Raw genomic sequence first — 27625 nt, 5'->3', positions numbered from 1 at the left:
CGTGAATTTAAATCCTAGTTCAGTTCCTTCACTAGCTGTGGGAAGCTTTGCATAATATTTCACCTCTTTCAGCCTCAATTTTCTCACCTGGTAAACCTAAGCACTTTCAGCATAATGCTTTGCTTGGAAGCCAGTCTTGTATTTTGCAACTTTATTTTTTTTTTGCAGTGTGCAAATGTCCTCTCAAAACCTCTTGGACTGCCAGCACCTTTTAATGGGTGACAACATACATGGGCTGGTCCCGAAGTTATCACTATCAGTGTCCCTTTACTTACCTGCGCCGCTTTTCCTTCTTCACTAGGTTGGAGAGCATAAGCATGGCCTGCAGCCCCTCACCTTGGCTTCTCCACAAAGGAAGGTATATTTTAAACTTTCTGGAAAAGAACTAAAAAGAAGTCCTTGTCTCAGATTTTTTGATCCCGTGATCATCTGTTGTTGGCTCTGATCAGATCTCTTCATATGTGACTTGACTACTTAGGCTGGCCCAAAGGTTTCATTAAGAACCAAATGCAAATTATATGCCCAGTTCGTGCCATGTCCATAGTTCATTTGCTGGTTCAAGTCTATCAAATGGGTATTGATAAAAAACAAAGATCTTAGTAACTTGCTTTGTGTGTGCTTCAGTGATTATGATCAAGTTGTTCAAACCCATAATGAGACATACCCCAAAAGGGAGAATGTCATAGGTAAACTATTTAAAATAGTTTTAAATTTCTAAGCATCCTGTCCTCCTATACACACACCACCCTCTGGGAAGGATAGTTCTTTAGAAGAGTCTTTCCTGTGTTGTAGTGGTTATGAGTCTGCTGGGGTTTGGAGAGGCTGGGACTGAGCAAAGACTCAAAGCAGGCATCTTCTACTCACCTGCCTGTGAAGTCTTGGAAATTCCAAGTCATCCAAGGGGCTTATCAGTACTCTTTTAAGATTTTTCTTCAAATTTATTTTTATTTAAACCATGGAAATATGTTGGGAAGAATTGTTTAAAGTGAAGGAAGCTGTGAAATCCAACAAACCTAAGGCATTATTCATAATAATATCTAACAATATTAAAATGTCTAATGCTTAATAATAACTAATCTTGGCACAGTCATTTGTGTGTTCTTTGCACACACAAACTAACTCTTTAAGCCTCGTAACTTAAAGTAGATCCTGTAGGTTCATGAAATAGGTTCTGTTAGCATCTTATTTCAGATATAAGAAACTTGTTGCAGCAACTTACCCAAAGTCACCTGGTTATAAAGTGGCTGAGGCAAAGCTCTAAAGTCCAGGCTGAATCTACTCTAAGGAAGTTTTTGTGGTTCTGTTGAGCACGTGGTTTCCGGTTGATTATTGTCATACTTTCATCATTTTAGTTGCTTAAATTTCAGGTTTATTTCCTAAGATTTCATGAGCTAAGGGAACTCTTTATTGCACCGAGCAAATCTATCAAGTATGAAATGTTGCTGTTTATATCCACTCACTCCTGATTATCATAGCTCTTGTCCATGTTAACTGAAGTGATGACTGTAACGATTAAGATTATGTGGCCATAACTCCACACTCTCAGTGCTTTCCAAATCTTAATATAGAGATAAATCACCTGGTGATTCTGTTGAAATTCAGGGTTTGATGCAGTAGGTCTGAAGAGAAGCATGAGACTCTGCATTTCTCATATGCACATCCCTGTTGTGGACAGCACATCTGAAGAGGAGCCTTGGGTTGTCAAGGTAACCAGCTCAGAGAAACTAGCCGTTGATCGAGCTCATACAGATACAGACAAACTGACCCCACTTTTAACAGTTTGACCAACTGTATTGTTATTTGAGAATTTCTTTCATGGTATTAGGTAGGGAATGTAGGGATATCAACAAATTAAATAATGTCATAATAAACATATTTTTATCCAGTTTCCATTTAGCTTATTATTATACTCCCTAGGCCAAATTTTCACTTAGCAGAAACAAGCCTTCTCTGACTACATAAATAAATCCTTCCTATCAAGAAAAATAAGGGGGAATAAACTTAGTTCATTTTCAAACACACTGAACTTTTATTTCCGTGAACGGAAAGAAAACTGGCCAGAAGCCTGCTGATCCCCTCAGCCAATCAGAATAATGTGACCATAAATGTCCATGAATTCCCCCCTCAGTGAATCTCTGCCTTCTTTATTTCTGTCGTGGGGACATGTATCTTACAGTTCTGTGCACATACTCTGCCTTTTATGTCTTACTTTCCCCTTCTCCAAAATAAATAAATAAATAAATAACCCACAGTGGATCTCTCATGTAGAAATTTTTTTAATGTTAAATTTAGTGCATGTACAGCTTTTGATTATGTTTCAATGATAATATCTAACACGTTTATTTAGAGCACTTAATATGAGACAGGTACTATGCTAAGGGCTATAAATATCATGTCATTTAATGCCCATAAAAATCCTGAGAGATAGATCTTCTTATACCCATTATATAGATGTAATAAGGTGAGGACCCAAGTGGTTAAAAATCTTACTCTAGTCACACAACAAATAAATTGTAGGGCTGGGATGTGAACCAAACAATTGTTTCTTGCATTTAACCATGTGCTGCCTTCTTCCTGAACCAGCACAGATTAGTTAATTGAGCATTCATTATGTACTAGATCCTTTTACATATACTATCTTATTTAATTCTCCTACCTGCATCTATGAGGAAAGGCTAACTTCTTATTCACGTAAACAGGTACCTTGGTCAAGTTCCTGAGGTAAGTAAGGAACTCACGTCTGTTGTTGTTCAATTGCTAAATCATGTCTGACTCTGTGATCCCCTGGATTGCAGCATGCTAAGCTTCCTTGTCCTCCACTATCTCCTGGAGTTTGCTCAAGTTCATGTCCACTGAACTCAGGTTTGTCTGACTCTAAAGTCTGTGCTCTGTCTTTGCCCAGTATCTTGATATCTCCTACCTTTTTTAGTGAATGAGAGTTTGTCTCTTGCTTTCTTTTGATACAGCACCAATCTGAAACCTTGTCATATACCAGAGCATAGACTAGGATGTATATTCTCTGGCTCTGGAGCTCTTTCTGGAAGGGTCTGAAATACCTGGCCTAACTTTTCCTTAGTCTTTTCCCCACCTCACCTTTCCTTTCTCCTAGTCCCCTCTTCCTGTGACCTCATGTTTGCCACCCCGATCTATCTCCTTTGTGGTCTTACTAACAATGGCGACATTAGATGGGAACTGGAAAATGTCCCTCCCTTACCCTCCCTTGGGGCTTTCCCACGCCCTAGGATTGCATCTCTTCATTTTTCTTTCTTTTCTTTAGATACTATTCTAGCCCTCGTTCAAAACAGAATTTCCTATCTACTTTTCATGTTGTGAATATAGCGAAAATTCATAAACCACAATGACGAAGGGTAAAGCATTGGCCAATTTCTTCAGAAAAAGTATTTCCTCTCTCAGGCCAATGACTGACACATTACTAAGCTTTAGCCAAGAGTTTAACTGCACTGTAAAAGTGGAAGTTGCTCAGTTATGTCTGACTCTGCGACCCCATGGACTACACAACCCATGGAATTCTCCAGGCCAGAATACTGGAGTGGGTAGCCTCTCTTTTCTCCAGGGGATCTTCCCAACCCAGGGATCAAACTCAGGTCTCCAGCATTACAGGTGCATTCTTTACCAGCTGAGCCACCAGGAAGCCCACTAGGAAGTACTTTTTGCACAATCTCTTGTGATCCTAACATGATCTCATTATGTAAGATTGTCCTCAGTTTACAAATTAAGAACCTTTGGCTTGGTGAATTTAGGTTATTTGCCTGAGTTACACACGCCAGTATATGGTAGATCTAGGTTAGAACACAGGTCTCAGGTCTCCTAAGTTATCCCTTTGTCAACTAACCCCACTCCCTCTTTAATGATGTATTGCCTTTGCCCTTTGCTAACACTGACTTCCTGGCAGTCAGCCTCCCCATGTCCTGTCCCCAACCTCTCATCCCAACTGCCTATCTGGAAGAACCCTGTTCCTCCACTTTGACCCTCCAAATCCCACTTCTCACAGAAGGCAGAACTTAAAACTCTAGCCTTTTCTGACTTTCTTTACTCATTGTGACCTTTCAGAACATAGAAAATTTTCACCACTTTTGAAGAGTGAATGATAGAGTTTCATATTTGGAATCTGTGAAAATCATCTTTAAAAAAAATAAAACCACATTTCAGATAAATCTATATCAACGTAGAACTGAACTACCCCACCCTGCTTCACCTTTGCCTTAAAAATGGGCTTGACTTTATTTAGCACCAGATACATTGCTAAATCAGAAAACAAATTGAGAGAGAGGCATCCTTTACTACTCTTTGAATGGAGGCTTTGAACTTAAGTCTGTCTGGATCCCAACAATCTCCTTAATTAGATGAGTATCTATGAATATCTGCTTTGTGGCATGGGCTGTACTAAGTCCTGGGAATAGCAGTGAGTTGAACAGGTGTGGTCCCTGCCTTAACAGATTTTACAAAATGACGGTAACTGTCAACCTTGACTCACCTTGCCTGAGAAACACTTATCTCCTTCAGTTCACCAGACACCTACCTGTCTTCTGGGTCCCCTCCTGCCCTGCCATCTTCACCCTGGTTATGCTTGACCTCCTGCTACTCTCCTCAGCATTTTTTCCCATCTTTCTCCAAGATGCCCTGAGCTTTGACCATCCCCTCTTTCCAGATGACTTTCGGATCTCTCCCTCTTTCTCCCGCTTAGGTTTACCTTCCCATTGCACTATTTTAATTCCTTCTCATTTTCCACTTATCACCTCAAACTGTTCATTTGTCTAAACCTGAGCTCTTTGATTTTCATCCAGACCACAAGGGTGAGGAAATTGAAAGCAGTGAACAAAATAAAAAAGTCAAATTTCAAGTGGAAACAAGCCCACGATTAGTCTTTGGGCCCATCTGGCCATGCTCAGAGCCCACAGACTTTGCAGCTGTGTTTTGCTGCTTCTGTCTGTTAATTTCCTTAATTAGATTGGAAGCTTCTTAAAAGTAGAAGGTACAACTTTTACTATTCCATCTTGTCAGGGTCTACCCTTGAAGTCACAACACAATTCAAGTGATAGATTCTTTACCTGTCATTAAGCCAGTTCTAATGGGCTGCACTGGTGTGTGTGCAGGGGGAGGGGTGCAGAGAGAGGGAGATGAGGCACTTTCTACTGTTTGAGGAGGTATGTGGTGAAGATGCAGACACTGGAAATGGCTTTGGCTGTTTCTATACAGACTCACCTGTCACTTGATTGTGGAGTCAGGACCAGGTGGCTAGCAAATTATAAGGCCAAACACCTATAATCTTTTCTGATTGAATGAAGTTTTAATTTTGCCCTGATTTTTAATAAAATGATCAAAAGAATTATATCCATGCTGTCCTTCAACAAAGTTCAGGGCTTTGAGACATGTTAAGATAAACAGCAATGTCATCATCCACGAAAGAAAAGCAGGAGGACAGCAGATGCCTCAGCTTGAGGCCATTAAGTTCTCTTTCCCGTTCTTTGCTAGGGTGATGACTGCTACACAAACCAGAGTTTAGTATTACCTCTAGATGAGTAGCATACATTTTCAGGGGTCATGACAATTACTTGGCCAGACTTGCCTTCCTCCTAGATGCTGGCATCTTCTCCTCCTGAACATCTCTCTTTGAAGTCAGCAGGAATCTGGTCTGTGATGAATCACAAGGCCTGGCTTCCTTAGGAGCCAGAGCTGCCAAACCTCCCTGCTGCAGAGCCTGGAAACTCACTGACCCGATTTTTTTTTCTTTCTTCCCTTTATTCTCAGCTCTCATCTCCCTCTCTCTGCACCCCTCCCCCTGCACACACACCAGTGCAGCCCATTAAAACTGGCTTAATAACAGCTAAAGCATCTATCACTTGAATTGTGTTTGTTTTTCTCTGTTTTCCAGGGTTTTAGACAGCGGACCATGTTCCCAAACATAAAATAGTGTGTGTGTGTGTGTGTGTGTGTGTGTTTTTTCCTCACCAGTGCCCATTTTTGGATACACATTTTATTCTTCTCTTTACTCCGCCTCTGGTCATCCTGCTTTTTCTCCATTAAGCGGAGGAGGCATAAGGACAGCTGGATTAGTGTCGATGTACATCAGGACAGGGAAAATACTGTATCCTCAGTTCTGTTCTGGGAGACTGTCAGATGCCATCACGTTCTCAGGACTGAGCCTTTTGTCCATAGAAACCACATTTCCCCATACTAACTACTTACAGAGGCTCACTTGTATTAAAGAAATTTCTCTACTGTTGTCTTACGGAAGATGGTAGAATTCTGGGTGTATTCAATGGGGTGGCCGAGTGAAAATAGATTTGGTTTATTAAACAGGGTGAGGGAGAAGAGGAACTTTCTAGGTTACCCTGACAATCAACCGTGGCTTGACTTTCACTTGGTTTATAATTCTGAAGGCATAGGGAGGAAACCTTTTTACCTTCAATTCTGTTCTCAATTACTTCACATTGCTACATGATCCTTTCATGTCCCTCAGTGAGGACGTCATAACAAGCCAGCCTGTTCCCCCGCCCAGAGTGAAACCAAAGACCAATTCACTTCTGGGTTTTAATTCCAAACCTATGTATTGACATTTGGGCAAGTCTCTATCTTTGCAGCAGCAAGAGAAAAGGAAGACTTAGGATGTAAAGATGGATAGCATATGGGTCCTGTCCCCGAGAGAACCTAGGCAGTCAATATAATCTATGGGGTCATAGCATGGATTCTGGGAGTTAAATTGTGGCTCCGCAACCATTAAGTAGCTGGGCATGTAGCTGTTACTTAGTTTCTCCGAACTTTTAGTTTGATCTGTAAAAAGATGTTAACAACAGAATGTACCTTCTATGCTTGTTATGAAGGTACAGGTAATTCATGGAAGGGGCGTGTTACACAGAATCTGACACATAGTCATTTCCTGATGAGTGTTAGTTCCTAATAGTGTTATTATTAGTATAAGGAAGTCAAATTGCCAAGAGATCCAAATGGAGGAAGGGTTGCTTCTAGCTTCCGGGACCATAGAAGACTTTGGAGAAGCTGCTGCTGTGAGGGGTGGCCCAATTTACCATGTGTTAGTGGCAGAGAAAAAGTGAAAGTGTTAGTCACTCAGTCATGTCCGACTCTTTGTGACCCATGGACTATAGCTCACCAGGCCATGGAATTCTCCAGGCAAGAATACTTGAGTGGGTGGCCATTTCCTCCTCCAGGGGATCTTCCCAACCCAAAGATCAAGCCCTGGTCTCCTGCATTGCAGGCAGATTCTTTGCCAAGACACCAAACACGCCCTAGTGGGAGAGAAGATCCACTTGAATAAAAGTCCCTTCCCGGAGTGGTCCCTGAACACCTGGAGGCTTCTAGTTCCTTGGCAGTAGGGTGAGCTGGCGCTTTAGTGTGAAAGGACTGATGACCAGACCAGCTGTCAGCACGAGCCTGGTGGCTTTCATTTCTTCCTTCTCTTGCAGTTGGTTCCAACAGAGCAGTCTTTTTCCTCTCCTTCCACTTGCTGACAGGTCAGAGAAGGTATGCGGAAGCTCTCTCAGTGTGCACAGAAAGCAGGCTCGTTCAGGTTTGTGGAGTTCTGATAGTTACGTTCTCTCAGCCTCACCTATTTCTGTGAAATGGAGATAGAGACTTCTTTTAGCCTTTTAGTAATTCAGTCCTCAAAAATATTAATTCATTCAATGCTGAAGAGGCCAGGAATAAGTTTCTCCTTTGGGATTCAGAGTAAAATATTTTGCTGTTTATTCAAAGGAAACTGGGGGGGCGTAGGCAAAACTCCCTAAACCAGAGTCAAGCATCTCAAACAATGTGAACATCTTTTACAAACATTAGTGTTGATTTAAGCCTTTAAGAGGGTCTAATAATGTTTGATAAAATAAATGATTATTTAATTTTCAAACCTCAACTCTACCCAAGTGCCTGAGCATTTATGTTTTGAGTAATTTAATGAGACATTTTCAAAGAATTCTATTCAACATTTTCTTCCTAACATAATTCTTTAATTATAGATATGCATTTTAAAGTGTCAAGAGAACACAATTGTATTAACTTAAAATTGCAATCGGTCAGAATGCTTAACATACATTTTAAAATAATACAATGTCACTGAATTGCAATGAATTCAGCATTTGTTACAGTTAGTCCTTTTCAAATCGCCAAAGAGGAAGTGTTTTTTAACTATAAAATTACAGACTTTGAGAACCAAAATCTTAATTAGATCAGGACAATGGAAAGGTTACTTGAAAGTAATCAATGTACTTGTCTTTTGCACGACTATCAAAATAAACCAGTATATTGTCAACCCTATCAACCACTTTGAGAATAAATACTTTCCTATCATCTTTACTCTGGCTTTTGTGATAATATAGTTAATTAATATTCAATTATATATCATCTATTCAGATCATAAAATTAATAATAATGATAATCCATGACAATATCAATGTTCTATAATAGAGTCCTAATCTACAAAGGACATAGGAATCAAGCTTGAGAAGGATCTCAGATTTTGACAGCAATTAATTTGAGAATTTAAAGAAGAATCAAATGATGTCACAAATACTGGTTTTAAATTAAATTCACTGAATTACAACTGTATAGTGCTCTGGCATCACACTATAGTGTTGTACTACCCTTTGTGTTATCGTATAGTATCCACATGTATTAACACTACACGTGAACACTCTGCAACTACTACGTATTCATTATGTGTGTCTGTGTGCTAAGTCCTACTCTTTGCGACCCTATGGACCGTCACCTGCCAGGCTTTTCTGTCAATGGGATTCTCCAGACGAGAATACTGGAGTGGGTTGCCATGCCCTCCTTCAAAGGGTCTTCATGACCCAGGGATCGAACTCACATCTCTCATGTCTAACCTGCATTGGCAGGAGGGGTCTTTACCACTAGCGCCACCTGGGGAGCCCACACACACACTAAACATGTACACTAATCCTGCTACATTCCCCACATCTACGGAGAGAAGACAGGTTTCTACTACCTTAACCATCCGGTCCCACCACTTCACGGGAAATAGATGGGGAAACTGTGGAAACAGTGGCAGACTTTATTTTGGGGGACTCCAAAATCACTGCAGATGGTGATTGCAGCCATGAAATTAAAAGACACTTACTCCTTGGAAGGAACGTTATGACCAACGTAGACAGCATATTCAAAAGCAGAGGCATTACTTTGCCAACAAAGGTCCATCTAGTCAAGGCTATGGTTTTTTCAGTGGTCATGTATGGCTGTGAGAGTTGGACTGTGAAGAAAGCTGAGCGCTGAAGAATTGATGCTTTTGAACTGTGGTGTTGGAGAAGACTCTTGAGAGTCCCTTGGACTGCAAGGAGATCCAACCAGTCCATTCTAAAGGAGATCAGCCCTGGGATTTCTTTGGAAGGAATGATGCTAAAGCTGAAACTCCAGTACTTTGGCCACCTGATGTGAGGAGTTGACTCATTGGAAAAGACTCTGATGCTGGGAGGGATTGAGGGCAGGAGAAGAAGGGGATGACAGAGAATGAGATGGCTGGATGGCATCACCGACTCAATGGACATGAGTTTGAGTGAACTCCGGGAGTTGGTGATGGACAGGGAAGCCTGGTGTGCTGCAATTCATGGGGTCACAAAGAGTTGGACACGACTGAGCAACTGAACTGAACTGAATCCTTTAGTATCTTCCACTTTCTCTCCTTGCTTTTATTCTAGAATACTTATTCAGAGCCCACTATGTGCTTGGCACTGGGTTGTGTCCTGGAGATGCAGCAGTGAACAAAACTGAAGAAAATTTCCTACCCTTTGGAGTTTACAGTTCAGGTGCAAAGCACATGTGGCCCCACGAAAGCGAGCCCAGAACCCACAGATTTATTTCCCCAAGGCTCTGTTCTTGCCCTTTCCATGCTGCTTCCTGTATTCTTCTTGCCTTTCCGCCTGAGATTCTTGCCTTAGAGCGTTGGGAAGCCAGAAACAACAGGAAAACTTTTGTTATGTCTACTCTGGAACAAACAAAACACTTTTGGTGTTTTTCATTTCCTTAAAAAAGAATCACAAATTTATCTTTTTTTCCATTGGTTTCCTTCCATGGAGCTAGGCTTCCCTGATGGCTCAGTGGGTAAAGAATCTGCCTGCAATTCAGGAGACACAGGAGATGAGGGTTCGATCCCTGGGTCAGGAAGAGCCCTTGGAGTAGGAAACAGCAACCCACTCCAGTATTCTTGTCAGGAGAACCCATGGAACAGAGGAGCCTGGTGGGCCGCAGTCCATGGGGTCACAAGGAGTTGGATGCGACTAAGCACGCACAAAATACCTGCAGGGCTAGTATGTCACTGAAGCACAGATGCTGACCTGCGGGGGTCCTCTCTGTCTCAGATTTATCATCTTTCTTTTTATAAATTCAGCAGTCTTCTTCAGAAGGCTTAAAATACCCTCATGTTCAGAGATTTAGAAAACATAGAAGCAGTATCATTGCTCCTGCTTGAAGGTCATCTTCTTTTCTTTTTAATCAATGACTTAAGACACTGTTTCACTTTGACTTTAGTTGGCAATTTAATGTGATACTAATAGCGAAAGGCCCTGAGCACCTATTGCATGCTAGACATTGCACTAAGCAATGTGCATTACTTCATTCACTGTCAGAATAACTGTATCGTTTTCCCCCACTTTAAAGATGAAGTTTGGAGACCACCAACATTTAATAAGTTGCATGATTTGGCAATTGCTTTTTCCATATTTTCAAATTAATTGAGTGGAGCTTTAGCCTCAATCTCTCTTTTAATACATAAATCATCCAATTTCAAGTACAGATTCTGTGGACACCTATTAGGTGAAAAACATAAAGAACAGTTTTCTGTTTGCTGTTGGTTTCTTAAATCAGGGTCTTGAGAGCCTCGTTTCTTTGCTGAAGATTCAAGCCAAATTCAATATGGCTTAAATCAGGTTACATTTACAATGCACCTTAATGCCTGTCTTAGGCCCAGCTGTAAAATTTAATAAACTTTGTAGCTCTGAAGGTACGTGCTTATGTAATTATGCAAAGCACACAGGTAATTATGCTGGTACATGTATATATACTTGTTTATATTTGGCCTGACCAACACTAGATTGCCTGGTGACTTTGGTTCAGTTGCAAAAATGAATATAGTTTCATCTGAATGTCTGTAATTGAATGAGAGCCATTTGAGGTTAGTTCATTTTAAGCGCTTTGTCTCTGAAGAAAGAATGGCCCGTTAAAGAGCTTTGGGGGCACTTTGCACTCTAAGTGGGGCCTGCAGGCACTTTGTCTTACATCCATGAATACTTGATGGAATGATGAATCAGGATGAAGCAATACATTTTCCTTTAGAAAGGGGTAGTCTCTGGGACTGCATCTCCCTCTCCCCATCAAGACATTTCACTTCATCTCTCTCTTAAAGCTGCTGTTCAGATGGGGATGATAACCTCGAGGTCCCTAAGGGTGGGATCTCATAAGAGTCAGACCGCATCTCCAGGGTCAATTTCCTGGGGTCTGTCTCCAAAGTTGTACCTGAAATTATCCAAAGAAGGAGTTTCTGACTCCATGGGTCACACAGAGGAAAGAAGGGGGATGGTCAGTGGAAGAGAAGCAAAGCAAAAATAGAAAAATGGAATCCTGAAGTTAAATTTTATTTTTGGAAAGACCAAGGCCTTACTAAGTTGGATTTTAAAATAAAACAACCGCAAACACCGTATGGGTTCATTCTTCTTTCGTCTCCGGCAATGGCTCTTTTCCAAAGCTTAGCCCTTAACAAACACAGGGACACAGAAACACAATCTTTGGGTCAGTCATCTCAAACACAAGAAGCAACACAAAATTGCCTTTAGGACTCTCAGCTCAAATACATATTGGAGACACAGTCTAGAGACAGAGCAAAAGATAAACGAGGTGCTCACTGTGACAGTGCACATGCTCACCTAGAAATAAAGCAGAGTGTATTAAAGCAAAAATTATACGATTGTATGGGGTTTATAATAGGCATTGTAACAGGATGAGAGGATAAAAGTACTTATAAGGTTTCAACTTTTTCCATGAAGTGAAACAGTATTAACTCTATGTGGATTGTGACTATTTAAGGAGGCACATTGTAGTCTCTAGAGCAACTGCTTAAAAATAGTACCGAGAAGATACAGCTAAAAAGAAATGAAGTGTTAGTCACTCAGTCGTGTCTAATTCTGTGATCCCATGGACTGTAGCCTGTCAGGCGCCTCTGTCCGTGGAATTCTCCAGACAAGAATACTGGCTGCCACTGCTAAGTCGCTTCAGTCGTGTCCAACTCTGTGCAACCCCATAGACGGGAGCCCACCAGGCTCCCCCGTCCCTGGGATTCTCCAGGCAAGAACACTGGAGTGGGTTGCCATTTTCTTCTCCAATGCATGAAAGTGAAAAGTGAAAGGGAAGTCGCTCAGTCAAGTGGGTAGCCATTCCCGTCTCCAGGGGATCTTCCTGACCCAGGGATCAAACCCAGGTCTCCTGCATTGTGGGCAGATTCTTCACCATCTGAATCACCACGGAGACCCAAAAAGAAAATAGATACATTAAAATGATGTTTAGAAAATAGTACAACAGAAGTCAAGAAAGGAGAAAGAGTAAAACATCAATCACTATCAAAAATAAGAGTCCCTTATTTTCCTGCTGCCTGAAGACCAGCCAATGGCTGAATTTAAGCCCCTCTCCTCTTGTTAGCTGATGACTTTGTTTCATTTCACTAGAAACGTATAACCAATAAGTAGTTCCACTGAACAACCGCCTGCTAGTTCTCCAGGAACTGTAAATCTGGCTTGAATAAATAAGGAACTATTGGAGAAGGTACAGATCTGTATGTTAACTCATCATCAGAGTACTACCCTCCAGACACTTATTCTTGGCTATTTCTAGGGAAAAAATACGCAGCAAGGTTAACAAGAGGGGTATTGCACCAATTGTTAAGCCCCTACATGCTGTAAATCCTGTCTTCATTATACAAAGGTCCTATTGGTAAAAACAAAAAACAAATGACAACACCTACAACAAAAATCTCTTCAAGTGATTAGCACTGTTGCTTCGACTTCTGATAAACCCATCAGAAAATAAATAAAACCTAACGGTCTGAAATGAAAGAGTCAAGTGACGAAATTTGGGTCTTAACCATTTAGCAGATGTGATATAAGGAAATATAACTTCTATTCATTCTTACCTTATTCTATTTACCCAAACACTCACATACTAACAAAAAATTTCAGGGGCCGTGTTGACAATGATTGAGAGAGAATCCTATGTCTCCATGCCATTGATACCTTTTACAAAACATAGTACATGGGGTTTGCCCATTTTATGTCTGTATTTGTCCTTAACTGTACTTGTTTCATCATATTAACAATTGAGGATAAAAAACAAATGTATCATCTGTTATTTTACACACTTGGAAGTGAGATATTCATTTAAGCAGTTGAAGTTTTAAACTCTAGGTAAGTGAAAATAAGAAAAACACCTGCCTTCTCCAGCTTTGTTGTTCAGTCAGTCAGTCATGTCCAAATCTTTGTGACCCCATGGACTGCAGCACACCAGGCTTCCCAGTCCATCACCAACTCCGGAGTTTGCTCAAACTCATGTCCATCAAGTTGTTGATGCCATCCAACCATCTCATCCTCTGTTGTTCCCTTATCCTCCTGCCTTCAATCTTTCCCAACATCAGGGTCTTTTCTGAGTCAGCGCTTCGCATCAGGTGGCTAAAGTATGGGAGCTTCAGCTTCAGCCTCAGTCCTTCTAGTGAATATTCAGGACTGATTTCCTTTAGGATTGACTGGGTTGATTTCCTTGCAGTTCAAGGGACTCTCAAGAATCTTCTCCAACACCATAGTTCAAAAGCATCAGTTCTTCAGCGCTCAGCTTTCTTTATGATCCATCCAACTCTCACATCCATACATGACCACTGGAAAAACCATAGCTTTGACTAGACCTTTGTTGGCAAGGTAATGTCTCTCCTTTTTAATAAGCTGTCTAGGTTGGTCATAACTTTTCTTGCAAGGAGCAAGCGTCTTTTAATTTCATGGCTGCAATCACCATCTGCAGGGATTTTGGAGCCCAAGAAAATAAAATCTGTCATGGTTTCCACTGTTTCCCCATCTATTTGCCATGAAGTGATGGGACCAGATGCCATGATCATCGTTTTTTGAATGTTGAGCTTTAAGCCAGCTTTTTCACTCTCCACTTTCACTTTCATCAAAAGGCTCTTCAGTTCCTCTTCACTTTCTGCCGTAAGGGTGGTGTCATCTGCATATCTGAAGTTATTGATATTTCTCCTGGCAATCTTGATTCCAGTTTGTGCTTCATCCAGCCCAGCATTTTACATGATGTACTCTGCATATAAGTTAAATAAGCAGGGTGACAGCCTCGGTGTTCTAAAAACCCTTTCTTGCCCCATTCCTAATTGTATGAGAAGTACTGAAAGATAAGGCTTAATCACTAAGGAAGATGTCTACTATTTATCCCTTTGATGGATAAGAGTAAGCCAAGGACAAAGTTTATCATTACATTTTATTGTCTTTTGGTGGTAAAATCCCAATGTCAGACACAAATTCAGGCATATGTCTTTGTCAGATTTTTGGATTCATAAATATCAAGTGGAAAATTCTAGAGCTGTGCAAACTAATTTTAGGACTACCCAATGCAATATTAATATTTTAGTGTGTGTCCTTTCTACCCTCTAGGACTCACTGCTGGGCTGAGTTGTTTTTAGCTAGAACCAGCTCTATTCAGATGGTCCCTGAATTCCTAACTGGATGCTATTTCTCAGGAGCAGGGACCTGAGCTCCAAGGAAACCTTGGAATAAAAGTGGTGACGGAGGACTTGGCCAGGTAGGCTAATGGTTAAGATTCTTCACTGCCAAAGCAGGGGACACAGGTTCAACCCCTGGTCAGGAAACTAAGATCCCACGTGCCTTGTGGCAGAGCCAAAAGATTAAAAAAAAATTTTTTTTTAAGTGGTGATGGAAGTTGGCGAACACTCGGCAATTTTCTGGGTTAGAAGGGAACTCAGAGGAGAGGAGAGGAGAGTCAGGTGAACATGACTTTGCTAGGATTTCAGCATGTTTCTGGAGAGTGGAGTTAAGAGGTGGAGGCTGGAGGAATGCTTTTTGGACAAACAGATCTGCTTGAATGGAGTAATGACATTGCCTCTGAGTGGAGAAAGAACTGGTGAGCTCCAGGTACACAAAAGTAAAAATTTTTCTTAAGCGGTGTATCCTGCATTTTAACACTAAATGTAAGGGATTTATGGATTGCCTGAATATTGAAAACACTTTTCTCTCACTAAAATTGCATCTAAATTCATCTTTCTTTCATTACCAGTGCAGTCCACTATCAGCATATTTTGCAAGGAGTGCCTGCTTCTTGAAGGATTAGAGGCATTCACTCATCATCACTGGTTAGATAGCATCACCAACTCAATGGACATGAGTTTGAGCAAAACTCTTCTCATGTTTGAGAGGAGACAGTGAAGGACAGGGAAGCCTACTGTGCAGTCCATGGGATCTCAAAGAGTCAGACAACATAGAAACAACAGCAATGACAATTCATCATCAAGGCCCGGGTGGAGTCGGTCCTTTGCAAACACCCACGTGAGAGACATTTACTGAGCACCTGCTATGCCCGTGTCTTTTAAAAGACACCGGAGATACTGTGGTGAACAGTCAGGTCCCTACCCAGGTCTAATGAGAAAGGTGGGTATCACAAAATAATCACACACTATTACAAACACCAAAAAGTACTATGAGAAGAAGGTTGAGTGCTCTTAAAGAACATAATATCTAGTTGGGAGGGAGTGTGGTGGTCAGGGAAGGCTTCCAAGAAGCTGACCATCTCAGAGATCTGAAAAATCTGAGTGGAAATAAGAAAGCCATAAAAGGATGACGAGAGATGAAGCTGAAGGCTCTGAAAGTCTCCTCTGCATGACAGAAAATCTGTTATTCTGGGTGGGTCGTGTCCTTTCAGATAGAGATATCCAAGGTATATCAAGGCAGAGTGACAGTTCAGGTTACAGCATAGACTTAGGCACAGTTGATGCCCCAAATACACCAGAATGTGGAAATGTTTGTATCTTTTTTTTTTTTTAAAGATGGAATATTGACACTAAAGTCAAGAAAGTTTTTTGGGAGATGAGAAAAGTGGCAAAGCAAACAGCATGTTGGAAAATCCATTTTAATATTATGGAGACAATGTGTTCCAACTTCCCCTACTCCCATCACTTAAGATTATACTTACTGGTTCAATAATCAAGATCCTACATATAAAATTGCCTTGAGTACCATTCAATGTGAGGGAAAAAACCCCCAATGCAACGCAGATAATAATGTTCCAAACCCTTAAATCTTTCTGTTTTCTGGGATGTTTCTTCTTATTCAGAAGAATCTTCTACCCAGACAGATTTTCCATCTGTATGTCATCTGGGAAAAAAGCTTTTTTAATGTAGTGTGTTATCCCAAATGCCAGACCTATATAAAGTTCTGACGGACAGAAACTTTTCCTTCTTTAAGCCTGAGAAATGTTCCATCCACGTCCACTTTCCAAGAGGAAGACTTTAAAAGGGGTGAGTGAGGTGTAGGGATCTGTAGAATTTCCACAACACATACACAGTCTGTTACTAGAAAAGAGGACAGAAATTCCTAAATCAACAGTTGCCTGAAACATTTTTAGCAGAGCCTCATTCCAGGCCAGCCAGTAAGAGAGAATTAAGCAGGAAAAGACTTTCTGTGACTCAGAAGCTGCCTTCCCTTATAAAGTCAAGGTTCTCCCCGGTGGTATTTTGACTACTTTTGGAGGAGGGGTTGCTTGCATCCAGCTCTCTGAAGAAGCCAGAATTTTCTGTTCCTCTCTACCAAAAAAGTACTCTGTCGACAAATATGTGCACAAGACACAAACCCTGCTCACATTCTTTCAGGCCAGTGGAGTGCCCGTGTTACCAGCATCTACAGCTGGTTTTTGGATAAAGTCTTCGTTGTCATGGGCTCAGTAAAACAAACATGTTTTATTGTTCTGTGATGAATTTTAAACCCAAGGTGACCGAAGATCCTGCCTGCAGACTCCCTGGGTTCCTGTGTCTGTCAAGATGATTATATAGGTAACCATGTCTATCACATGTAAGAAAATTGTTGCACAATAAGGAAGTCTATTAATGCATAGATGTGATCACATGGGAACATAATTAAATACTGTGATTAGTCAGATACTCTGCATGAATGAGAGTTGCTAAATCTAACAGATCTGAGTTAGAAGTTTGCAAAGACTTACATACAGATTTAATATACAGCATATAAATTGTACATAAATAATTATATATACAACCCCACTGAATTGAATACTTCTAACGGAATGCTAGAATCATGCCACACTTGCAGGTCACAACTGGAAAATCTCAATTATTGTTATAAGCTACAGCAAAAAAGCAATCGTTATATGGATGATACAGCTTAAATTCTGGAGGAAATGTAAGCTTGCAGGATGATAATAATACCAACAAAATCTTGAGATTCATTTTAAAAACTCAAATTTATATTTATTCCTATTAGAGACCCAATGTAGGGGTTTGAGGGAAGACTTATCAACCAGCAATGGCAACTCACTCCAGTACTCTTGCCTGGAAAATCCCATGGACGGAGGAGCCTGGTAGGCTGCAGTCCATGGGGTCACTAAGAGTTGGACACGACTGAGCGACTTCACTTTCACTTTTCACTTTCATGCATTGGAGAAGGAAATGGCAACCCACTCCAGTGTTCTTGCCTGGAGAATCCCAGGGACAGCGGAGCCTGGTGGGCTGTCATCTATGGGGTCGCACAGAGTCAGACACGACTGAAGCGACTTAGCAGCAGCAGCAGCAAAATGGGTTAAGGGTATAATCTTTAAAAATTGTGAATCACTGTGTTGTACATCTGTAACTTATTTAACATTGTACATCATCTATACTCAATAAGAGAAAAAGGATAAATGCATAAGGCAATCAGGTATATTACCAGAAAAAGAGAATAAACTGGGTTTGGGGATGTGAAGCCTCATGGCTTCTGGACTAGTTGAAGTAATTCACAGAGATTCATCCTGCTTGTCTTTTACTGGCCTTAACAAGATACTGCCCATGGCAAGAAAGTTATGAAACCATTTGTCCTACATTATATGTTAATCTTTCATCTTGGAAAGTTTAAGAAACAAGCGTTCTTAGGCTTCTTTTTGTTTGTATTTGAAGGGTGCCAGGGTGTTCTGTGTTTGCAGTTTGGGTTCAGGCAACATAGCTATAATCAAATGCATGTAGGAATGGAGCACTGCTGAGGAAAATTCTATTGAAAGTCACCAGAATTCAGTATTCCACTGTGTTCTCCCATCAGTCCTTATAGCAATATTACAATATTCCCATTTTACAGACAAGAAAACTGAGATGCTCAGATGTTAGATGATTTGCCCAATGAGTCAAATTAGGTTGTTGGAAAAAAAAAAAAAAACCTAGCCTTTGAATCCAACTTGATTCCAAAGCCCATATGTTTTCTCCTACTTTGTGAAACTTTTCTTCACAGTGAGAATCTCAGCCTGATCCAGCTATCTCAAATTCCAATCAGGTTTTAAAGAAGTGAGAGTTCATCAGCCTGAAATTACCCTATAGGGTCTCAATTTTGTTGGAAAAGGAAATGAATGCCTCAAATTCCAAACTGCAGCTTTTAAAATTCTTGAAGCATCCAAAGTTATCTCGTGGGGTCCTTCCTGTTCACTTTCTTTTCTGGGGGCTAAAAGTATGTCTGATGCTAAAATGAGAGTGTTTGTGTAAACTCGCAGCCGATCTTGGCCCTCAGCCTGTGCTGCCTCGGCTTGGATCAGGCCACTTTGCTTTCTATGGACTCTTCCCACTTAAACCTCTGGACCATCTAATGTCACCCTACATTCCCAGGGCTTCCCACGACACTCCGGACAACAGCATTGAAGTATCTCCTGCTGCTCCGTTGAGTCAATCCTCATTTTGGTGACAACTCATAATATGCTCCCTTGATTGGCTTTTTAAAGCTTTCAAAGTACTCTAGCATTTTAAGTCTTTTTATAAAATTTATCAGCTCAGGAACCTTGTGCAGTGAATAAGCCGGTGTTATTGTCATTTTGCAAATGAGAAAACAGGTGAAGGTCACACCCACAGCCAGTGAACAATAAAGTGCCAGTTCTTGGGGCAAAATTTCAGCCTGTATTTTTCATAACTTACCTTCTGTGGAAACTATCAACATTTTCAGCCTATTACCTCATAGATGGTGTTGTAGAAGACTTTTTAGAGTCCCCTGGACGGCAAGGAGATCCAACCAGTCCATCCTAAAGGAAAGCATTCCAGAATATTCATTGGAAGGACTGATCCTGAAGCTGAAACTCCAATACTTTGGCCACCTCATGTGAAGAGCTGACTATTTGAAAAGACCCTGATGCTAGGAAAGATTGAAGGCGGGAGGAGAAGGGAACAACAGAGGATGAGATGATTGGATGGCATCACCGACTCAATGGGCATGAGTTTGGGTAAACTGCAGGAGTTGGTGATGGACAGGGAGGCCTGGCGTGCTGCAGTCCTTAGGGTAACAACTGAGTAACTGAATTGAACTGAACTTCACAGATGCCCTCAGGCCAGTTTATACTTTGTATTTTCAGACAATATTTCAATCAGAGATGAGTGGACATAAAAAGGACATTGAAATATATAGGCCCACACACTTAAAGTTATGAATGACAAAACCAGGGCCACAGGGCTTAGTGAACCATACAAAGCCACACAGACAATTAGCGACAGAGCCTAAAATAGAATGAAGTCTTCTGGTCTTGCTCAGTTGCCTTCCCCTGTCTGTGCTGCTCTCTGAGGACACATGCCTGGCACCTGTCATCTCAAGAGAGAGGATGATGTTAATAATGACCCAACCTACACTATCTTCCTATATTTTTGAGAGTCGCATTATCCCCCTACGCTCTGTGCTAGAGCTTCTAGGTAGCTCTTGTTTAAATGCACATCTTCAGGCTCTGCGCCAGAGAATCTGGCTCAAGTACACCCCAGAAATGTACATTTTGATAAACTAACAGGTAATTCCAATGGCTAAGGTTCTATAAGTTTAAGCCATGCTTTAAGAAAGAAACTGTTCTAACTCAGTATTTCCAAGGACTGGGATGGGAAATGCACTGATTAACTACATTTAAGGGTCAACTTTTGTAAAGCTGTCCCAGAAACCAGTTATCATGCAATCATCAATAATCGGTTAGCAGCAAGTCAACCCAAACCAGTGGCATCTCATAAAATAAAGACTCCTCGAAGGAGTCTGATGTTCCTTTAGTAAAAGGCTCCTCTGCTCAGCAATCTTGGGAAAATCTGTCCCTTGCAGAAGTGCAAAGAGAAGCCTGATGGCTACCCCTGCCTGCCTTGCCAAATGACCTGGACTATGGATGGTCCAGCCTGCTCGGCCCAGGGCTCTCTTATGGGCGTTGGTTTTCAGCAGGGGAAGGGGACTGATAGAGCTGGTGGGCCTGACCTCCTAAGGCTGAGATACTAGACAGCCGCACTGTTGAAGGAAGAGAGGGCAATGCCAGCATGTTTCCATCACCCTGAAATGCGCTAAAGAAAGCCTAAAGCCAGAGTGCTTCCTTATCATATGCATCTTATCTGTTCTTTTCTTAAAATACATTAGGAAATTTTTCTGAAAATAACAATGTCTGAGATGGTCACTGCAGCTCTTTTAAGGCTTGAGGAAAGTAGGAAGTTGCTTAACTGCATTCCTGAGTTCCCACTCTGTGCCCTCTGGGAATAACCAAACCGCAGCCTGCCTGTTAAAGTTTGCAACCTAATGCTGAGTGCAGGGCGCACATGAGAAAATGTAAGAGCTTTTAACAAGGAAATGTTATAACCCACTCAACTTTCTCCTGGGTGCAGCAGCTTTGTTACTGTTCAAGGCTTCCATTAGGAAAAAATTAGTTTCTGAATTTCGTTTTACACCATAAGCTCTCTCAACAGTTCACATGCCAGAATTCTTGCTAATGGCTCCATCTTCAGCTTGCCTTCCTTGCATCGTTTCTCTGAAGTCAGCAACTTTCACAAAGCTGCTTAATTTTTCCTCCTTCCGGAGTAGAAACGTGGTTGCTTCTCACCTCTTGTATGTTTACTTCATCCCTTGGATAACTTTGGGAATGTCTCCTTTCTCTAAGAAAACAGCTGACCTAATCTTTTGTTTTAACCTCATATCCAAAGTCATACAGACCTGAGTTTGAATCCTAAGCCCATCACACAGTAATGATGTCACCTTGGGTGAGTTACTTAAACTCAGTTGCAGTCCCTGATTTAAGGAATGGGTATATTAATAGTACAGTTGATGCTTGATATATGCAAATAGCTTAATAAATGTTTGTTGCTGTTGTTAATGCTACTGTGGCTCTGAAGTGCCCTTTACTGCTCATGTGCCATGTGACCCTCTTCACATGGCCTTTTATACCGTAGGATTCTGGGCTCCCCCTTGACAACGTTCCTCTAGTTGGCACGGCTGATACTTTCTCCTCTTTAGCTGATCCCTCAGTGGTGTGTATGACTCCAGTCCTAAACACTGTATATATATTCTCCTTGGTATGGCTTTTTTCTCCTCCAATATGCGGGGTTCCAATTCCAAAACACTCCATGGTGGTAATATCAACAGTTCTATATTTATCCACTGTTTTGTGTCTAGAGGATCCGAGACTTGGTTTCTAGACTAAATAAGTGACTATCAGTCTCCACGGAAGTCCAGCAAATCCATCCATTCACCATGTCATCCACACTCAGGCAATCAGCAAGTCCTCAAGTTGGAAGAAAACCCAGAACATCACGTGATTCTGCCCTTCGGACCAGTGATTCCCAGGTTTCGGTATGGATAGGGGTCTTTTGGGATCCTATCAAAATTAGATTTCATGCTGGATAAGCGTTATGTAGGTTCTCTGCCTTCAAGAAGATGGAGGGTAGCTCCCCATTATTTAAGTCTGGGCTATAGTGACTTCATTCCACACAATACAGTAGGGAAGGGACTGAGAGAAGAGAAATTTTACAGTGCAGAAAACTGACAAGCTTCAACCAGGGGATTAAGATTAATATCAGCTATAATAAGTCACCTTGGTAGCATGTACTTTGACAAGAAGCAATGAAAATGATGGTACTTTACCTCTGGGCCTTCCTCCCCAAAATTATAACCTCCCAGTCTAGTCATGAGAAAATCATCCAATAATTCCCAACTGAGGGTCATTTTACAAAATACCTAACCAGTATTGCTCAGCACAGTCAAGGTCTGTAAGGAAAGCCTAACAAATTGTCACAGCCGAGAGGAACTTGAAGAACTAACTATCATGTGATGTCCTGGGTGGGACTCTGGAACAAAAAGAGAGGCATTAGGTAAAAACTAAGGAAATGTCAATAAAGTATGTGTGTGCAGTTGCTCAGCTGTGATCACCTCAGGGTGCGGGTCAGGGCAGGAGGTGATGGGGAGGCTTACTGGGGATTAGTGACCTAGCTGAGTTGAGGACGATGAGTGGAACACGATGGAAGAAGCACTGGATTTGGAGGAGGAATTGGAGAGGCAAATGGGGAAAGACTGTTCCAGGCAGAGGAACAGTGAGAGCGAAGGTCCTAACCTGTGAGCTAGTCTGGTTTGTTAGTGGAAAAGTCCAGGATTAGTATGGCAATGTGGGAGCATAGTACTTCTGAGTGGACGTCGATAGTGTGGCAGGTACAGGCAAAATGTAAGTGCTGTTAAAAAAGGGACAGTACATATAATGTCTTTCTCGTCCAGAAATTCACCTCAGCTAGTAGAAGTCTCTACTCTTTATGATCAAACCTAATTTCCCAAGCTGTCTTTTGGTGATAGTGAGAATATTGAAAGTTGTTCTGCCTCCCAAATCTAACAGAGTGCTCTCCTGCAATTCAACATACATTTTACAAATGAAGCACTTGAACACATCATGAAATTCGTTACATATTCTAGACAGCCTGACAAGCTTAAAGAAGTGAACAAGCTAATTCTGCGTTTCCAGTTGGCTTTTATGGCATTGTGGACAGATGGTTTTATGGTTTTCTGATCCCTTTCCTAACACAGGACTTGGGCATTATCTCTTAAACGTCTATTAGATGTTAGTTAGTATATCTGATGTCAACACTATTGGTGGAAATATTTTTTTAACTGAGAAGCTGTTACAAATGCCTTGATATGCAACAAACAGGAAATGCATCTCTGTGTGTCTGGATATGGTGTGCAGAATAATGGCCTCCCAACACGTCTGCACCCTAATGCCCTAAACTTGTGAATCTGCAGATGTGATTAAGTTAATCTTCTTAGAATATGAAGATAATCCTGGGTTATCCATCAGGGTCTGATGTAATCACAAGGGTCATTCTAACTAAGAGGGAGGCAGGATGGTCAGAGTCAGAAAGACAGATTTGAAGATGCTACAGAACTGGCTTTGAAGATGGAAGAAGGGGCCATAAATCAAGGAATGCAGTAGCCTCTAGAAACTGGAAGAGACAGGTAAACACGTTCTCCCTCAGAGCTTCCAGAAGAAAGATAATTATCTTGATTTTAATCCAGTGAAACCTGGACTTCTGACCTGAAGAACTATAATAAAATAAAGTTTTGTTGTTTGTAGAAAGTTTGTTTTAATTTGGTGAAGCAGAAACAGGAAACTAACACTCTGTCACATTCTACTGGTTAAGAGGTTATGGAGAGAGTAACATGGAAACATACATTACCATATGTAAAACAGATGTCCAATAGGAATCTGCTGTATGGAGCACAGAACTCAAACCAGGGCTCTGTAGTAACCTAGAAGTGTGGGATGGGGAGGGAGGTTCAAGATGGAGGGGACATATGTATACCTATGGTGGATTCATGTTGATGTTTGGCAGAAACCAACACAATATTGTAAAGCAATTATCCTTCAATTAAAAATGAAGAAATTAAAAAAAAGTTTAAGTCTGCAATTCTTTTTTTTTTTTTTTGCGTGAGAAAGTATCTCTCTCTCACCTCTAGATCTAAATTTCCCTCATAGGACAATGGATAATAATAATAACTAATGATTCCACAGTGTTCTCCATAGGCAAGGCAGCATGCCAGGCACTTCTCATTTGTTAACTCTTTGCATCTCACTACCACCTTGTGATAAGATATGATTATTAACCCTATTTTTCATATAAGAAATCTAAGGGCCAAAGAGATAACACAGAGCTAATGGTGGCTCTAGAACTTAAACTCGGAATCAAAATCCCTTCTGTATTGCTCTAAATTTTTGCACAAAGACAAGGACTGAGGGCTGATTTTCACTGCATTCCCTCCTTATGCTGCACATTTACTGTGCCAAGTGTCTTCTCTTATAGGAAATTCCTTTAAATCTCTCAGATTTTTCAAATAAATGAGAACACTGTGAAAATAAATACCATCTTCTCAGTATTAGCATATCCCCAGAATATCAGCCTACCTTCCCATGTACCTGTGTGCATGCCCAATTGCTTCAATCGTGTCCAGCTCTTTGGGACGCTCTGGACTGTAGCCTGCCAGACTCCTCTGTCCATAGGGATTCTCCAGGCAAGAATACTGGAGTGGGTTACCATGCCCTCCTCCAGCAGATCTTCCCAACGCAGGGATTGAATCCACAGCTCCTGTATCTCCTGCACTGCAGGCAGATTCTTTACCCACTAAACCACCTGGGAAGCCCTTACCATCCCATCAGTTCCGTCAGTTCAGTCACTCAGTCATGTCCGACTCTGCAACCCCATGAATCGCAGCACGCCAGGCCTCCCTGTCCATCACCAACTCCCGGAGTTCACTCAGATTCACGTTCATCAAGTCAGTGATGCCATCCAGCCGTCTCGTCCTCTGTTGTTCCCTTCTCCTCCTGCCCTCAATCCCTCCCAGCATCAGAGTCTTTTCCAATGAGTCAACTCTTCGCATGAGGTGTCCAAAGTACTGGAGTTTCAGCTTTAGCATCATTCCCTCCAAGGAAATCCCAAGGCTGATCTTCAGAATGGACTGGTTGGATCTCCTTGCAGTCCAAGGGACTCTCAAGAGTCTTCTCCAACACCACCATCCCATAGTAGGTATCAAATCAAATTTGCCATAAAAATTTTGATTTTGCTCAAGCAAAGAAGAGAACAGGGTCAGGCACACCCATGCAAATGTGGTTAGAATGGCTTTTGTGCCAGTGTGGGCTGGATGAGTTTGCTTGGGCTCCTGGGAGGACTCAAGCTTTGGTTCTGAGAATTCCAGAACTCAAATCCAAGAATGAGAGATAGAAAAGATAGCTTGCTCTCATTGAATCTTCTCAGAAAAATGAATTCTATGAGCTGAACAAAATAGCTAATGAGCGTGATGAGTCTAGAGAAAACAATTTCAACAAATATTCAGCAGCAGCAGAAAATCATTTTCTTTGCCAGACATCCATCTTATGTGGCTGTGTGCCAGCATGGACACAGCCAATTGAAATCTACATGGTACTGGAGATAAAGATTAATCAAGAAATCATTAGGCAATTATTGAACACTCACTGCTTACTCAGCTCTGGACTAGGCCCCAAAGAGGATTAAAATTGCCCCAGCTCTCAATGAATTTATAGTAAATCATCATTGGATTATGTTACCAAGATGGGGTGTGCTGTTTATAGAGTAACACATCTGGAGATGATTCTTGACTGTGCTTATAGCCTGGAATTTATTTTATAGTTTTCCTGAACAGCAACCAAGTCATCAGACACTACTGTTTTCCTAATGGCTCTGTAGCTCCTTGGATACATGGCTGAAAGCCCCAGAAAAGATCTGGCCACTTGACTGGGGATTTCTCTGTACACACATCCGTGCTCACCCAGTGCTGCTTTCTCTCACTGAGGAGGCTTGGATGGGGTAAACCTCAGACCCAGACAATGAGACCATTTAATTGCTGAGTCAAACATTTATTTTCAGTTGCAGGTGCTCCCTCATTAGTGTTATAAATTGGGGGAAAGAAGAAAGAAAGGAAAGAAGGAAGGAAGGCAAGCTTGTAAGAAAAGCTAAACCTTGAGTCATCGTCTTGAAGTCTGTTTATGTCATTATATTCTGACTGCTATCAGGTCTGTGAATATACACTACCAGGATCGAGGGAGAAAATGAAGAATCATAAAAGTGAGCATCAAAACTTACTCATTTCATAAAGCTATCAGGGACTACACAGACACTGCTTGAGACAGAAGTGAGAGGAGGGAGGGTCCTATTGCTACTCAAATTGCCCTCCCAATGAGGAAAATATGAAATTTTTGCTTCACATACTCCCTGTGATTTAAAAAAAAAACCCACTGGATATCCCAAATGCCCGATTTTATGTTGGATTGCAGAGTCTTCAAGTTTGACATTCAGACGACTGTATTTTCTGGTTGCCAGAAACTAGAAACAGTTGACAAATGCTTGAAAATACAGAGATATCTGTAGTTTAGTTATGTAGTCTTAAGCTACAGAAAATTACATAATAGTCAATAGTGTACTTTGTCAAAGATTAATGTGAGTTTTTGTCTGTACCATAAATCAAGTAAGTCAGATAGAGTAACATGAGTGAAGAGCTGGCCACAGCTGTAAAACAGAGACATTCACCTTGGGATTTTTCTCACATGTCAGCAAAAATGCTTATGGTATCCATTAAAACATTTTTTTCCTATCATGAATTTAGTCAGAACCTTGGCTTGGTGGAGGGGAGTAGGAAAACGCAAAACCATTGAAGTTACCCATTGCCACCTGGGCATACGCGCGTAAGGCCAGAGGCGTGTCCATTCACTACCTTCCTTGGAGAAATGCCTGGGTCACCCCATCCGTCGGTCACCTATCAGTGGGTCATCAGGGCAAGAGGAGGCTCTCGAAGTGCGTGAGAGCCTTCCCTTAAACACATGCTTTGCTCTTGGACTGCCTGTGTGACAGGGGCCTGCGTGGACTCTGCTGGAAGGATGGCCCTCAACATGCTGCTACATGGGTCAGGACAAAATAGCAGACACCGCCAATGAACCAGGGACCAAAATGGTTAAGACTGTGCAGACTTTGAAGCGCCTCTGAAACACGGGCCCTCCAGCCTGTCTCCTCTGCAATTCCTGCTTCCTTTAATACCCCCCACAGACTCGACTCACAAACCCAGTGCTGATGACCGCAGAGTCCTCACACCATCTCTATACTTCTGAACACCGAAGCATCTCGTTCTTCCTTGCAGGCCCCATTTGTGGGAGAACTTTTTAAAGTCCCTACTCCTCAGAGGCTGCTTCTTTCTGTGCTCAGTTCATGAGGAAATGCCCCGAAACGCTAGCCTGACAGCCGGTTGGCATCCCCTGAGGAATGTGTGAGCCGTGCCTGCATATGCCCCCCGAGGCTTGCTCAGTATCTCTGGGCATTTCAGCAGTTGTTCTGGAGGCTGGGGGTGTTTATCTCCCACAGGCAGCTGAGCTGCCTCCCATTTCATGAGCAGAACAGTGGAATGCGGTGGAAGAGACCCAGGCCTCCGGCCACCCAGATTAGAGAGTTTTGTGCTGAGGTCCCTATATGGTTGTGTTAGACTCCACAGAGGGCTTGAGTCTGTCTTTGTTCCTTGTTTGGGAAGCCAGTGGGTGGGGAACAGGCCAAGGGGCTATATAACCCTCCAGCCTTCAGCTTTCC

The 27625-nt window shown here is 41.7% G+C and overlaps 1 long non-coding RNA gene across 1 annotated transcript in view; it reads left to right on the top strand.

Moving 5' to 3' along the window:
* The window catches only part of LOC132658442 (uncharacterized), a 31926-nt gene extending 7990 nt beyond the window's left edge, over nucleotides 1-23936 (top strand). Inside the window, exon 2 of the long non-coding RNA XR_009598094.1 lies at nucleotides 302-23936. This is a non-coding gene — a long non-coding RNA (uncharacterized LOC132658442). The remainder of the gene's footprint in view (nucleotides 1-301) is intronic.
* The last annotated feature ends 3689 nt before the right edge of the window (nucleotides 23937-27625 follow it).

This window comes from Ovis aries, chromosome 22 (genome assembly GCF_016772045.2).
Source record: "Ovis aries strain OAR_USU_Benz2616 breed Rambouillet chromosome 22, ARS-UI_Ramb_v3.0, whole genome shotgun sequence".
In the NCBI taxonomy this organism is placed as follows: Eukaryota; Metazoa; Chordata; class Mammalia; order Artiodactyla; family Bovidae; genus Ovis; species Ovis aries.
The sequence above is the reverse complement of the archived record's forward strand: the minus strand, read 5'-3'. Positions and strand labels throughout refer to the sequence as shown.